This window comes from Ochotona princeps, chromosome 3 (genome assembly GCF_030435755.1).
Source record: "Ochotona princeps isolate mOchPri1 chromosome 3, mOchPri1.hap1, whole genome shotgun sequence".
Lineage (NCBI taxonomy): Eukaryota > Metazoa > Chordata > Mammalia > Lagomorpha > Ochotonidae > Ochotona > Ochotona princeps.
This window is the reverse complement of record NC_080834.1, coordinates 92,968,608-92,981,721: the sequence shown is the minus strand read 5'-3', so window position 1 is coordinate 92,981,721 and position 13,114 is coordinate 92,968,608. Positions and strand designations below refer to the sequence as shown.

The 13,114-nt window shown below is 46.1% G+C and overlaps 1 protein-coding gene across 4 annotated transcripts in view; it reads right to left on the bottom strand.

The window, feature by feature from the left end:
• ATP13A3 (ATPase 13A3) overlaps positions 1-13,114 on the bottom strand; it is a 90,023-nt gene that overhangs the window by 57,000 nt on the left and 19,909 nt on the right. The gene's annotated exons all lie outside the window — the stretch shown is intronic.

The window sequence follows — 13,114 nt, the reverse complement described above, 5'->3', positions numbered from 1 at the left end:
AGCTTATTCCAGATCCCCCACGCAGGTTCAGGGTCCCAAGGACTTGAGTCATCCTTCACTATTTCTTCAGGACATCAGCAGGGAGCCAGCCTGGAAGTGAACAGTGTAATCATTTGGGATACTGGCACTGCAGGAGGAGGCTTAGCTTACTACACCATAGCACTGGCCCCTTAAAATATTTTAATAAAATCTGAATTACTCAAAAACAAGGGTAGGCACTTGTTCATGGGAGATTTTTTGATACATGAAGTTCAACTGATAAGTGAGTAGTTGCTGAAGTATTCGCTAGTGGGAATATATTTCCAAAGCTATGCAAGTTCTTGAATCCATACAACTTAGTGCCATAAACCTTGGCATACTTTAATAATTAACGTATATTTAGCATCAACCTTGACACAGAATTTAAGTTCTGAGAGAAAATGACTACAGGATCTTCTTTGTTCGTTCCCCAGATTCAGGGAGCAGCTCAGTGCTTCAGCTGAAGTACTTCCCACAACTAATGTGCTCAAAGCACCGACAGTGAACCTCTCAGAAATAATTTTCCAACCAATGCTTGCAAACTTCTAGCTCCATGACTAGTGATCCTTGACCAGAAGTCCCTCCCTACAGCTGAGTTATTCCTTGCTAGCACTCATCCATTGTGAGGCCAAGCCCATTAAGCAAGCCTGAGACACCTCCGGGCCACCCAAAAGGCTCATCCAGGGCAGAAAACCCAGAGTCCACCAAAAGTCTTCCTTTTTACTTGTAGTTCAAATCAGACACTAACCCACAGAGAGATCCGTGAAATTTAAGACAATGCCACATTTCTTTCCAAAATTGGGAGGCATTTGAGGGGGGGAGGATATTATTCAAATGTAATCAATTATTTACAATATCAGTATTAACTTAGAATATGTAAACAAGTCAAAGGAACGAAAGCTCTTCAGCATCAACGGTAATTTTCAAGAGCCCAAGAGTGAGCATGAACGTTTGAGAGCAGCTGTGTCACATGTGGAGGACTCCTGCAGGACAGGGTGGACCGAGGCCCGCCCTCCTTCCAGCTTACAGATACCTAATTATCTATCCAGTGCACAGCAGGTTTGACACGTGGTGGGCAACCAAAAACATTCACTGAATAAAAAACTGTGCTAAGACACCAGTGCCTATTCCTTACATGACACAAATTCAGCAAACACAAACCAAATGCAGAATTTTAATCTGACACCACACTGTTGAATCTTCTCAATAATAAGTTAAAAAAAAAAAAAAACCCCACCTATAAAAATACAGGATTTCAAGAACATTGAAAAATGAGAGAGCTTATAACGGTGTCTGGTCCAACCTGTCCACAACAAGCCAGATTACCATACAAAACTCTCTGGGAACTGAACAAAATGTCTTCTTGGTCTAGGACAGTGTTGACAGCCTTAATGCATATACTACTCCAGGTCACTGTACTATTGCAAGATCCATTAACCCACGGTGACTTGCGGCCGCCGGGATCTTTAAGGGCTGTCCCTGCAGCTGGGGAGAACACAAGCCCAAGCTCTTCCTCAGCAGAACTGGTCAGTTGTCACTGTCTGGGTTTCTAGAGTCCAGACCAGTCCTACCAAGGCCCACCAGCAAGGAGTAAGGCAAAATTCCTCTGCCCTGACAGTCACCCACTAAAAATACCAATCTGACAAATTTTTTTAAAATGTTAAGATTTATTTATTTATTAAATTCAATTAAAAATAAAAAGATTTATTTTTATTGGAAAGTCAGATTTACAGAGAGAAGGAGATACAGAAAGATCTTCCATCTGCTAATTCACTCCCCAAATGGCCACAATGGCTGGAGCTGAGCTGATGTGAAACCAGAAGCTAAGAGCTACTTCCGGGACTCCCACTTGAGTGCAGGGTTCCAAGGCTTTGGGCCATCCTCCTCTGTCTACCCAGGCCACAGGCAGGGAGCTGGATGGGAAGTGGAGCAGCTGGAACATGAACCAGCACCATAGAGGATCCCAGTGTTTGGAGGTGATGGATTAGCCAATTGAGCTACCACACCAAGTCCAGTCTGACCATCTTTAGTCAGTTATTCTTCCTTAGGCTCTGGAATGAATCCCAGGATCATCACCAAACATTCACTTACTCGTACTGTATCATTTTTGATAACAAGCACTGACCTTCATTTTTTTTTTAAAGATTTTTTATTATTATTGGAAAGACGGATATACAGAGAGGAGGAGAGAGAGAAGAAGATCTTCCATCCGATGATTCACTCCCCAAGTGAGCCGCAACGGGCCGGTGCGCGCCAATCCGATGCCGGGAACCTGGAACCTCTTCCGGGTCTCCCTCGCAGGTGCAGGGTCCCAAAGCCTTGGGCCGTCCTCAACTACTTTCCCAGGCCACAAGCAGGGAGCTGGATGGGAAGTGGAGCTGCTGGGATTAGAACTGGCGCCCATATGGGAACCCGGGGCTTTCAAGGCGAGGACTTTAGCCGCTAGGCCACGCCGCCGGGCCCACTGACCTTCATTTTTGCATTACCACCACGTAAAATGTGTTTCTTGGTGATGATGAACTATTTCAAATCACAAAGCTATTCCAGACAATGCATGTCATCTGTTTTCTACCTAGGCAGAGTAACATGAACCAGACCTGTCTTCTTAATCAAAAACTATAATGAAGAAATGGACACAATATCTATTGGTTTCCCAAGAAGCTGAACAGCAGGTGACGACAGATGGCCAGCACACTGAGGGAGCTCTGTAACTGTGCCAGCTGACAGGCTTGCAGGGAGCCCAGGAACAGTCCAGCCATCTCCTGCAGTTAGGGAGACAAAGCTGGGAGCCTGGGAAGGCACTGAGCAAAAATCTGTAACATGGACCCTTCCACCCCTCCTCCACCCCAGGTACTCGGCAAGGTACTGATCAGTATGAAACAACTGCCAGAGCCCGGAAGAAACCCCCCAGGAGTAGTACAGCCTAGAAATCTCCAGAGCTTATAGCACCTATTCCCAGCAACTACAGTGGACAACTCCATTCATCATAAGGGATCTGCAGGAGTATTCACAGGTTTTTGCTTCAGTGGGGGGATAAAATTAGTCCCCAAAACTTTTCTAGCCCTGTCCAACAGGTTTAAAAATAACACACAACCCACCTCGGAGAATTAAGATGGCGGAATAGGGTAAGGACATGTTTAAACGGACTGAAAAATATTTAATCAGTATGAAGCAGAGAGGACATATTTCAGGACATAGGAAAGGACAGAACAACAGCAGAGGGTACCTGGAGACTGACAGACACAGGAAAGCAGCAGACACAGAAGTGTGGTATTGCAGTGATTGATATTCCAGCACGGCGATCTGAATACCACCAGCAGCCGGAACTCCACCAGCAACCAGGTGGGAAGGGACTTTCACTGGGAGCTCGGGAGGTGAACCCAGACAAAGACCTGTCTGTCCTGCTGGTCCGTTTGATTTGACCAGGAGCAGAGCAGCAGATCTCAGACGGGCAATGCAAGAACAGAGTGGATTTCATAGCCCAGTCAGCCCCTTAGAGGTGAATTGGGCACCATTTTGCATAAGAGGGAAGGGCAAGGGAAAGGACTGAGCATGCACTGAGCTGGGAGTGAACTCATTTCTGACTCGGTGAACTGCAATGACGTGGTATTCTACGGGTTCCACCCAGAGCAGGTCTGGGTAGCCCTCAGACCTGAGAGCCAGCAGATCAAGAACAGTAGTGGTGATACGTCAGGCGCCATTTTGTGCACTGTGGCAATAGCTTTAGGACTGCAGGGAACAACAGTGAACTGCGCATGTGCTGAGCTCGCGAGAACTCGCTGACGTCAGTGGATTGCGCCGTCCCGCAGGAAAATAATACTGAGTGTGGCATCGTACCGGCCAAAATAGGTCCGTCTGGCACGCAGACCTAACGTCCAACAGGTTCCGAGAATATCAGTGCCACCAATAACCCAATTATAGAGGACACCTGGAGTCTCTAATCCTGGGACCTGCTCCAACCGGAAGTGGGAGAAAGGTTGCAGAGACAACAGTGTAGCCTCAGCACAGTATCACAGGAGGTGGTGAGTGATGAGCCAAGAGCTGGGGCTGTGGAGACCACTGTGGAAATCTAACATAAGAACCCAGACCTGGAACTTGCTGGAGGTTATGGCACAAGTGGCTGCAAGCAAAAAGTTGTGTACCAACCGCAATAAGTAAAATCGCATTGTAGACCTGTGGGTGACACAGCTTAGAAACCTGCCCCAAGGAGAAGACTGCTAACCAGAAGTACAATGATCAAGAGCAAAAGAAGAGACAAAGGCACAATGAATATTACTGAAGACTCCCCTGCAAAGGAGCAAAACCCTATGCCAACCTCAGAGTTAACTGAGGAAGACATCGAGAAAATGGGGGACACAGAATCCATTAAGACTCATTTTAAAGATTCTGATCAAAACTGAGAAGCTCATGCAAGAGTTCAAAGAATTTAACGAAGCAACAAAGCAAATCAAGGCTGGTATATCAGAAATTAAGAACACAGTAGAGCAAATTAAAAGTACAGTGGAGAGTCTCCAAAATAGAATGAAGCAAGCAGAAGAAAGAATCTCAGAATTGGAAAATATTTGCTGTCACCAGGGGGAAGCAAACAAAAAGCTGGAAGCAGAGCTGGATCAGGCCAAAAAAAGTATTCAAGAATTGAAAGACACTATTAAGAGGCCAAGTATAAGAGTTATGGGAGTCCCAGAAGGTGCAGAAAGAGAAGCTGAGTTTGCAAAGGTATTTAATAAAATAATAAAGGAAAATTTCCCTAATTTGGAGAAAGAATTGGGAAACAAGATCCAGGAGGGGCACAGAATTCCCAACAGGCTTGATCAAAAGCGACCTTCACCACAACATATGATAATCAAGCTCTCTTCAATTGAACCTAAGGAAAAGATCCTTAAATGTGCACGTGAAAAAAATCAATTGACATATAAAGGAATGCCAATTAAACTCACAGGAGATCTCTCACAGGAAACTCTACAGGCAAGAAGAGAATGGAGTGACATATTCCAGATTCTAAAAGAAAAAACTGTCGGCCCATGATAACTTATCCAGCAAAACTTTCTTTTGTCTTTGAAAATGAAATAAAATTCTTCCACAGTCAAGAAAAGCTAAAAGAATTTGCCTCTTCCAAACCTGCCCTACAAATGATACTTCAAGATGTTCTCTCACAGAGAAGAGGAATAGCACCTACCAAAAACAACGGCAACAGGGGAAGAACATCCCAGGAAAATGACAACAGAAGCCTAAACCAATGAACAACACATTCCTAAAATGACAGGACCAAAGTAACACCCATGTATATTAAACTCTGAATGTAAATGGCTTAAGCTCAATCAAACGCCATGGATTAGTAGACTGGATTGAAAAACAAAACCTATCTGTTTAATGTCTGGAGGAGACACACTTCAACAAAGATCAGTGAAAAATATATCGCATGGGTTTTGTTATCTTCTGTTGGTTTAATCTCTTCAAAACACTTTCTTCTGATTAAATCATTCAGGGACTCGTAGATCATGCAGTGGCATCATTTTCTTCAAGATGGTTCTTGATTTTCATTTCTTCAGCGACACATTAGTCATTTAATAGCATGTTATTTAACTTTTTGGTGTTGTTAATTTCTTTTTTCTCCCTGATGTTGATTTTGTTTTGTGGCTCTTCATTTAAGGAGATGTATAGTAGCTGTGTAATGGAGACTGTCATATCTAGTAACATGTCATTTAACTTCATGGCATTGTAAATTTCTATTTTTCTTTCTATTGTTGATTTTGTATCATGACTTTTCATTTAAGGGGATGTACAGTAGCTGTGAAATGGAGACTAACATCCAGATGTAAGGATGCAGTGTGGTATGCATTTCTGTTTCCAGACAAAGATGGACTTACAATGAAACTGTTTACTATATCTTGACAATAGGATTCTGGACTCTCTGCCATTGTCCATGGCCGCAATGATGGACATATGACTGTGTATGAAGAACTATACTTTAGTAATGATATAGAGGAACTAGGTGGGGAGGGGAATTGGGGAGGGGATAAGGGAATATGGAGCTGTATCATAAAATGACAGCAATAACAATAAAATGTACATATAAAAAAATAAATATAAAAAAAAGAAAGTCATCTGGGATAAAAAAGAATAAAGGAAAAATAACACACAACCCCACCTATATGCAACTGCCTAGGTTGCATTGTACCTAGGCAGGTATTATACTGCTGGGAGAAAAGCAGCTAAGAGCTGGCAGGCATCCTGGACCTGGTTAAGCTGGTTAATGCCAAAATGTGTATTAACTGTACCAGTGTGCCAGCATTGTTGCCTATTCTTGTTGTTTTTAAAATATATGTGGGAGGCAGACACTAGCACGTCAGCAGAAGGTATCTAGGGACCAGTGCCCAAACATGCATGGAATCTGGATAAAACCCCAGGGTGGCATGACACACCACCAGAGGACCAAGCTTGGGGGATGTGGACTGCTCAAGGGGTCTGGAGATGTGTGGGAGAAAAGCCTGCTGAGGGAATAATGTGACAGCTGAGTGATTTTCAGTGGAAGGCTACTGCACTTGTAGACAAACAAGGGGGCAGAAGCCTAGTGGCTTGCAGGAGTGAAACAGAGGACATTTTAGGACCAGATCAATACACCCACCCACATGGGAGTCTGAGATGGACTTGTTGGTATCAACCACCATTTACTGGCACACAAAAAAGCCATGGCTGGGAGACCTGCCTGGCTGGGTGCCACCACAGTGCCCACCTGTGAGTGCCAGGGCAGGAGACATTCCATGTCAGGTTGGACCATGACACAAGCCAGCATGCGCGAGAGCCGGGTCTGGGAGCAGATTCTGTGGGGAATTTGTGGGCTCACCCTTGTAGGACTGCCACATCAGGTGGCTTGCTGGGGGGGGTGGGGGGGTAACAGGCCGATCTATGCCAGGACCATGGAACTCATCAACTGCTATGGGTACAGGGACTGGGGAACAGGTCAGGCTGGTTCAGTATGTAGCACTCTCAGGCAGAATTGGGAGCAGGGCGGGCTGGGCCGCAACATACACTAGCACACACAAAGGCCGACACTGCCTGACCCCTGTTAGCACGTGTAGGATCTGGGACTGGGAGTGGGCCTGGTGGGTAAACTTGGGAAATTCCCCTGGTGGGCTGCCACTCCCACTGGTGAGCATGAGTCAGCAGGGTGCTAGTAAGGCCAGAGAGGGCTGCTTCACTTGTCAGCAGGATGTGGGTTGGCTCATGGGGGGGCGGAGAGGAGACAGACTGGGTAGGGCTAGGCCAAACATAGCACACTGGCATGTGTGGGAGCTAAGACGAGGTACAGGATAGGCTTCTGGTTTGCATGAAGGCCAGGGATGGGGGCAGGTTGGGCAGGGCTAGACTGCAGCACTCACACAGCAAGACCAGGCTGCAGCATCTGATGGCAAAGGCCAAGCTGAGCGATGAGTTACACCGAACTGGGCCACAGCAACCATGGGCATGTGCAAAATCTTGGCTGGCAGCCTGGTCAGGGAACTAAAGGGATGCCCAGGCTGGGCTACAGTTCCCACCAGTGAGTGCAACAGCTGGAATCGGGGCGGCAAACTGAGCTGGCATGGCTGCAGCATCTCTCAGCACAGGTGTGAACTGAGTCTGGGGTGTGCCAGACCGGCCTAGACTCCAGCACCTGTTAATGCTCACAGGAGCCAGAGCATGTGTAAGACAGGCTGGGCAAGGTCTCGGCACCCTCTGAACCACGCAAGAGCTAGGTCTAAGGGGTGCCAGACTGGGCTGGGATGTAACACCCAACAATAAGAGCCAGAATGGATGCAGGTTAGTCAGGCAGGGCTGCCTTACCTGCAAGGACAGGAGGTGGGCCAAGTCTGGCTGGGCCAAGAACCCACCAGTATGCACAAGATCTGCTACTGGGAGGTGACCTGATAGAAGAGCTTGGGGAACTCTTCTTCCAGGACACAGTTCCTACAAGTGAGTGCAAGAACCAAACTGAAAGCAGCCTAGACCAGGTCATGTTACAATACCCACCAGCATATGTGTGGGTCAGGTCTGGGGGTGGGCCAGCCTGAGCCAGTTCATAGCATACACTGGCAGATGTGAGATCCAGAACAGGGTGCAACACAGGCCAGGTTGGGCTACAACACCAGCCAGGTCACATTAGAGCCAGAACTGGGGGCTGGCTGGGCTGAGCCGCAGCACTTACCAACATGAACTGGAACTGGAGCAGACGGGGCCAAGATGTAACATGCGCTGCTGAATGCTGAGGTAAGTGGAGACATGCAGACAGAGCCACAGCACCCACCACATGTAAAACAAGGGGGAGAGTTGTAAGCCAGGCAGCGAGGGCTGGGGGGACTCCCCTGCTGGGCCACTGCTCCTGTTAGTGGCGGATCTGATGGGGGTTATTGAGACTCACTCTAACTCGGCTGCAGTTCCCACTAGTGTGTGTGAGGGCAGAGTGTGTGGAGGGCAGACATGGACTGAAAACAGCATCCACTGTTTTTCTGTATTGAGATGGGGCTGCGGACAGAACTGAACAGGCAACTCCAACCACCAGTACGTGTAGGCTGATATGGGTGAAGGACTGAACTGGACCCCACACTGGCTGACACACACACAAGTCAAGTTTGGGCTCACCTCTAGCAAGGTTTCTTTGGGGCTTTCCCACTCAACTGGATCACTGGACTCAGAACTCAAACCAAGGGAAAAAATACACAGCATGCGTGGTCTGACTGGAGTGCAAGTATCAGAACTGGGTATCCTCGGTTGTGGAAGTCTGTGCAGCAGATGGCATGCCCAAATGCACATAGGGTCATGACAATCAGCTCACTGAGGCCTGCACAGGTTGTCTAGTACCACAGATAGCAGAACAAATTGGACAGGTTTGCTGGTCAAGCATTAAAAGCAAGTATCTGGGCCAGGGGAGACTAAGGTAGACTATGTCAGCCAATGGACCTTGGAAGGATTTCCTCAACCTTGCAGCAATGAAATCAACAGCATGTCAGAATTACTGAAACCACTTGAGCAGTGTCCTTGGAATATGCTTCACATCGGGAACCCTGGGATGGCACTGGGTGATCATCCCCTATTCCTGGGTACTGATGTGGTTGGGCTGCTGAGAGTGGCCCTCTCCTCTCCCCACTTTCCCCAGATAATGGAAGAAAACAGGAGATTTGAGGAAGTTGTCTCATCCACTTTCCCCCATTCCTTTAGCCTCCCCACCCTAACTGGTGGTCCACATGGACAAGTATCATTCTTAACTATGTAAACATCATTAGAAATAAATTTATTATTAAAAAAATTACGTAAAAGAAAAAAAATCTGGGGGTCAGCACAGCGGCACAGCCTCATAATCCTGTCTGCAGCACCAGCAACCCATAAAGGCTTTAGTTTGCATCCCAACTGCTTCACTTCCAATCCAGATCCTGCCGATACACCTAGAAAAGTAGGAGATGATGGCCTAAGTAAGTACTGGGTCCCTGAACCCATTCAGGAGACCTGAAGAAGCTCCAACTTCGCACAGATGCAGCTCCAGCCAGAGCCTTTTGGGGAGTGAACCAAGATGGAAGCTCGCTCTCTGTTACTCTGCATCCTCAAAAGTAAATAAATAACCAAATCTTTAAAATATAACCCATAATGAGAAATTCAGTCCAAAGAAAAGGACTCAGGGCCAGGTGTTTGTTGTAATGTTAAGCCACTCCTCAGGAAGCTCCTAGCTCGTGGTAGAGTGTCTGCGCTCTGGCCTCGGCTCTCTTCCAGATTCCAGCTTCCTGCTAACACACAGCAGGCAACAGCTGCTCCCAACATGAATGACTGGACTGAGACCCTAGGTCTTGGCTTTGGCCCTCACCACTGACATCAGTGACATCAGATCTCCACATGCATGTCTCTCTGCTTTTCCAGTAAGTTAAACTAAAAGGATTTAAAGGAAAAAAAAAAAAAAAAAGACCCATAACTAACAATATATCACTTGGCAGAGCAGTTACGATGGCATGTGAAAAGTCCCATCCCATTTCAGAGCGCCTGTGTTCAAGTTCTAGCTCCACTTGCAAATCCAACTTTCTGCAACTGCATACCCTGAGAGGCAGCAGTGGCAGTTCTAAGTGGCTCCTGCTACCCACTTAAGTTCCCAACTCCCAAGCATCCAAAATGTGAGCCAGCAGATGGGAGGTGACTGTCCCTTCTCTATATCTTAGATTTTAAAAATAAGTAAGAGAGCTATTCTATTTCCTGTGTTCCAAAAGCAAGAAAATTGAACACAAGTGAAGACATGCAAGATAAAATGAAGAACCAAATTGGGTCCCAGTGTGGTAGCCTAACGGCTAAAGATCCTCGCCTTGCACATGCCTGGATCCCTCGTAGTCACCAGTTCTAATCCCGGCAGCCCTGCTTCCCATCCAGCTCCCTACTTGTGGCCTGGAAGACAGTCGAGGACGAGCCAAGGCCTTGGAACCCTGCACCCAAGTGGGAGACCTGGAGAAAGTTCCTGGCTCCTGGCTTCAGATCAGCTCAGCTTAGGCTGTTGCAGTCACCTGGGGAGTGAATCAATGGACGGAAGATCTTCCTCTCTGTCTCTCCTCTCTGTATGTAGCTGACTTTGCAATAACAAATAAATAAGTAAATCTTTACAAAAGAAAAAAAAGAAAGCACTACACAGAATTAACAGAAAATGCAGCAGAAGAAATATGATGAACTTATGGGGCCAGCATTGTCGCACAGTGAGTAAAGATGCTATCTGCGTGCAACACTGGCATCTCATGGGAGGCACCACCTGTTAGTGTCTTGTCTGCTCTACTTCTGATCCAGCTTCCCGCTAACAATCTAGGGAAAGCAGCAGCAGATGGCCAAGTGTTTGGATTGCTGCCACTCACACATGTGGGAGACCCAGATGAAGTTCTGGGCTCCTAGCTTCAGCCTGGCCCAGCCCTAGTCACTACAGCCATCGGTGGGGAGGGGGAGAGGAGGAACGTGAAGCAGAGTGGGGGGGGGGAGTGACCCAGAAGATGGAAAAAACATTCTCTCTCTCCTCCTCCTTTCCCTTGTAACTGATTTTCAACCCAATTATATTTTTTGTTGTTGTTGTTGTTCTTTTTTTTTTAATTGATTACATTGCATTATGTGACACAGTTTGATAGACACTGGGATTCCCCCCACCCCTCCCCAACCCACCCCCCATGGTGGATTCCTCCACCTTGTTGCATTACCACAGTTCAAAGTCAGTTGAGATTCTTTCATTGCAAGCATCTACCAAGCATAAAGTCCAGCATCTTATTGTCCAGATAAGTTCAACGGTTTCTTGGGGAGACCATCTCTGGTCTGAAGGTAGAGCCGGCAGAGTATCATCCCGATCAATTCAAAGCCCCAACATTACATCAGTAACAGTTTATGACGTTATGGAACTAGCTGACATGGTATTGAGTAACCAATATGTTAAAAGAGAGAAAAAAAAAAAAAGAATGCAAGTTCTGAACCACAACCTGTGACTTCTACAGTGACATTTCAATTTTGGTTTATATTCAACCATGTTCTATACACCTTAAAATGGCTTAGATTGTTATTCAGCTGTCTCATGTCTATTTTAATTTTAGTATTTAGCAGTTCATAGCGTTGAAGCATGATTTTGCGGAACCTGGCTGTTTTTCGGGTGGTCTAACTCTATAATTCTAACAAGACATATGTCAACAGTTTAGGTGAACAGTTTTAGGAGAGATGTGCAGAGAAATCTTCAATACCCCAGTTAGGAGTAACTAACCTTTGTGTCCCACCAGTGAGTTATAAGTGCATCCCTGCTGACCGTTTCCTATCTGTTTCTAAGCTTTCCTTGTTGTTCTCTGACTATCCTAGTTTTTTTGTTTGTTTGCTTGCTTGCTTGTTTGTTTTGAGGGGTTTCTTGGAGCGATCCTGATGGTCATTACGAGAGAGGGTGGGGACCCAAAATTGGAAGCAGGCAAGGACCAGAGAAAGCTCCTCTCCCTAATCCCGAAGGAAGTTTACTGTTCTGTTCTTCTGTGGACCGCTCAGTGCTCCTGGTTGTCATTCCGATGACCTTGGATCCTGCAAGGCAGGATTTGGGCTTCTTCCATCCCATGTGGTAGATCCAAATGGGGGTGGATGACCTCAGAGTTCTTGGCCTCTGAAGGCACTCCATTTCCCCGTGGTCTCCTTGGCAGTTGGGATGTAGTCCTCGGTGCTCATACTGATAGTCCTTGGTGAGGATCTGGGAGTCTTCAAGGTAGGGATTCAAGCCTCCTGTCCGCCTGCTCCACTCTGGGGTCCCCTCCCTGCTCTATGCATATGACCTCCTGTTAAGAGGTTGTTAGGATTGCTCCTGATTCCCTCCATATGCCTTTGTAGTTTTGCTACTGTCTAATGCTGATTCGAGTCTGTTGTCTATGAGTTACCAGTTATGATCCTAATAGGTTATACTTCCCCTCTTCCTCATACCTTCTAGGGTGATGTAAGATTTCTCTGCTCTCCCGCCCCATTTCCAAGTATCATGGGGCCTTACAAGTACATTAGGTTTTACAATTCTTTGATGTAGATCATAGGCAATCTTACTCATATCGATTTTTGGTTCATTGGTTATTTCACAGTATCTTATTGCATGAGATAAGGCTGTTTGGGGTTGAAATAATATTACTGTTTTTCGGACTGACATCATTTCATAACAGCCACATCCATAACAACAACAACAACATCAACCACAAATTATAGCACCCTGAAATTATATCTTAAAAAAAAAAAAAAAAACGGGAAAAAAGAAAAATGGAAAGAAAACCAGCAACCACAGTGTGGAGCAATAAGAATTCCAACGTTGGGGGAAGAGAGGCAAAAGATATGGCAATGTTACTACAGCTGTCAAAAACTCTCCACTTTCAATGGAAACTATCAACCCACAGATTCAAGAGGTTTAGCTAGTATTGTTACCATGCCTGGGCAGATATTAGCCTATGTGTGTAGAGAGAACAAAGAAAATGAACATTTTTAAAGAAAATGGTAAAAGCAGACTAACAGTGACACCAAAAGTAACTGCTCTTGTTCTAGAAATCTCAGATGGGTTCCCACCTGCTCCCTAAGGAGACTACTAGGTCTGGTGACATGGCACTAGTAAGATTCT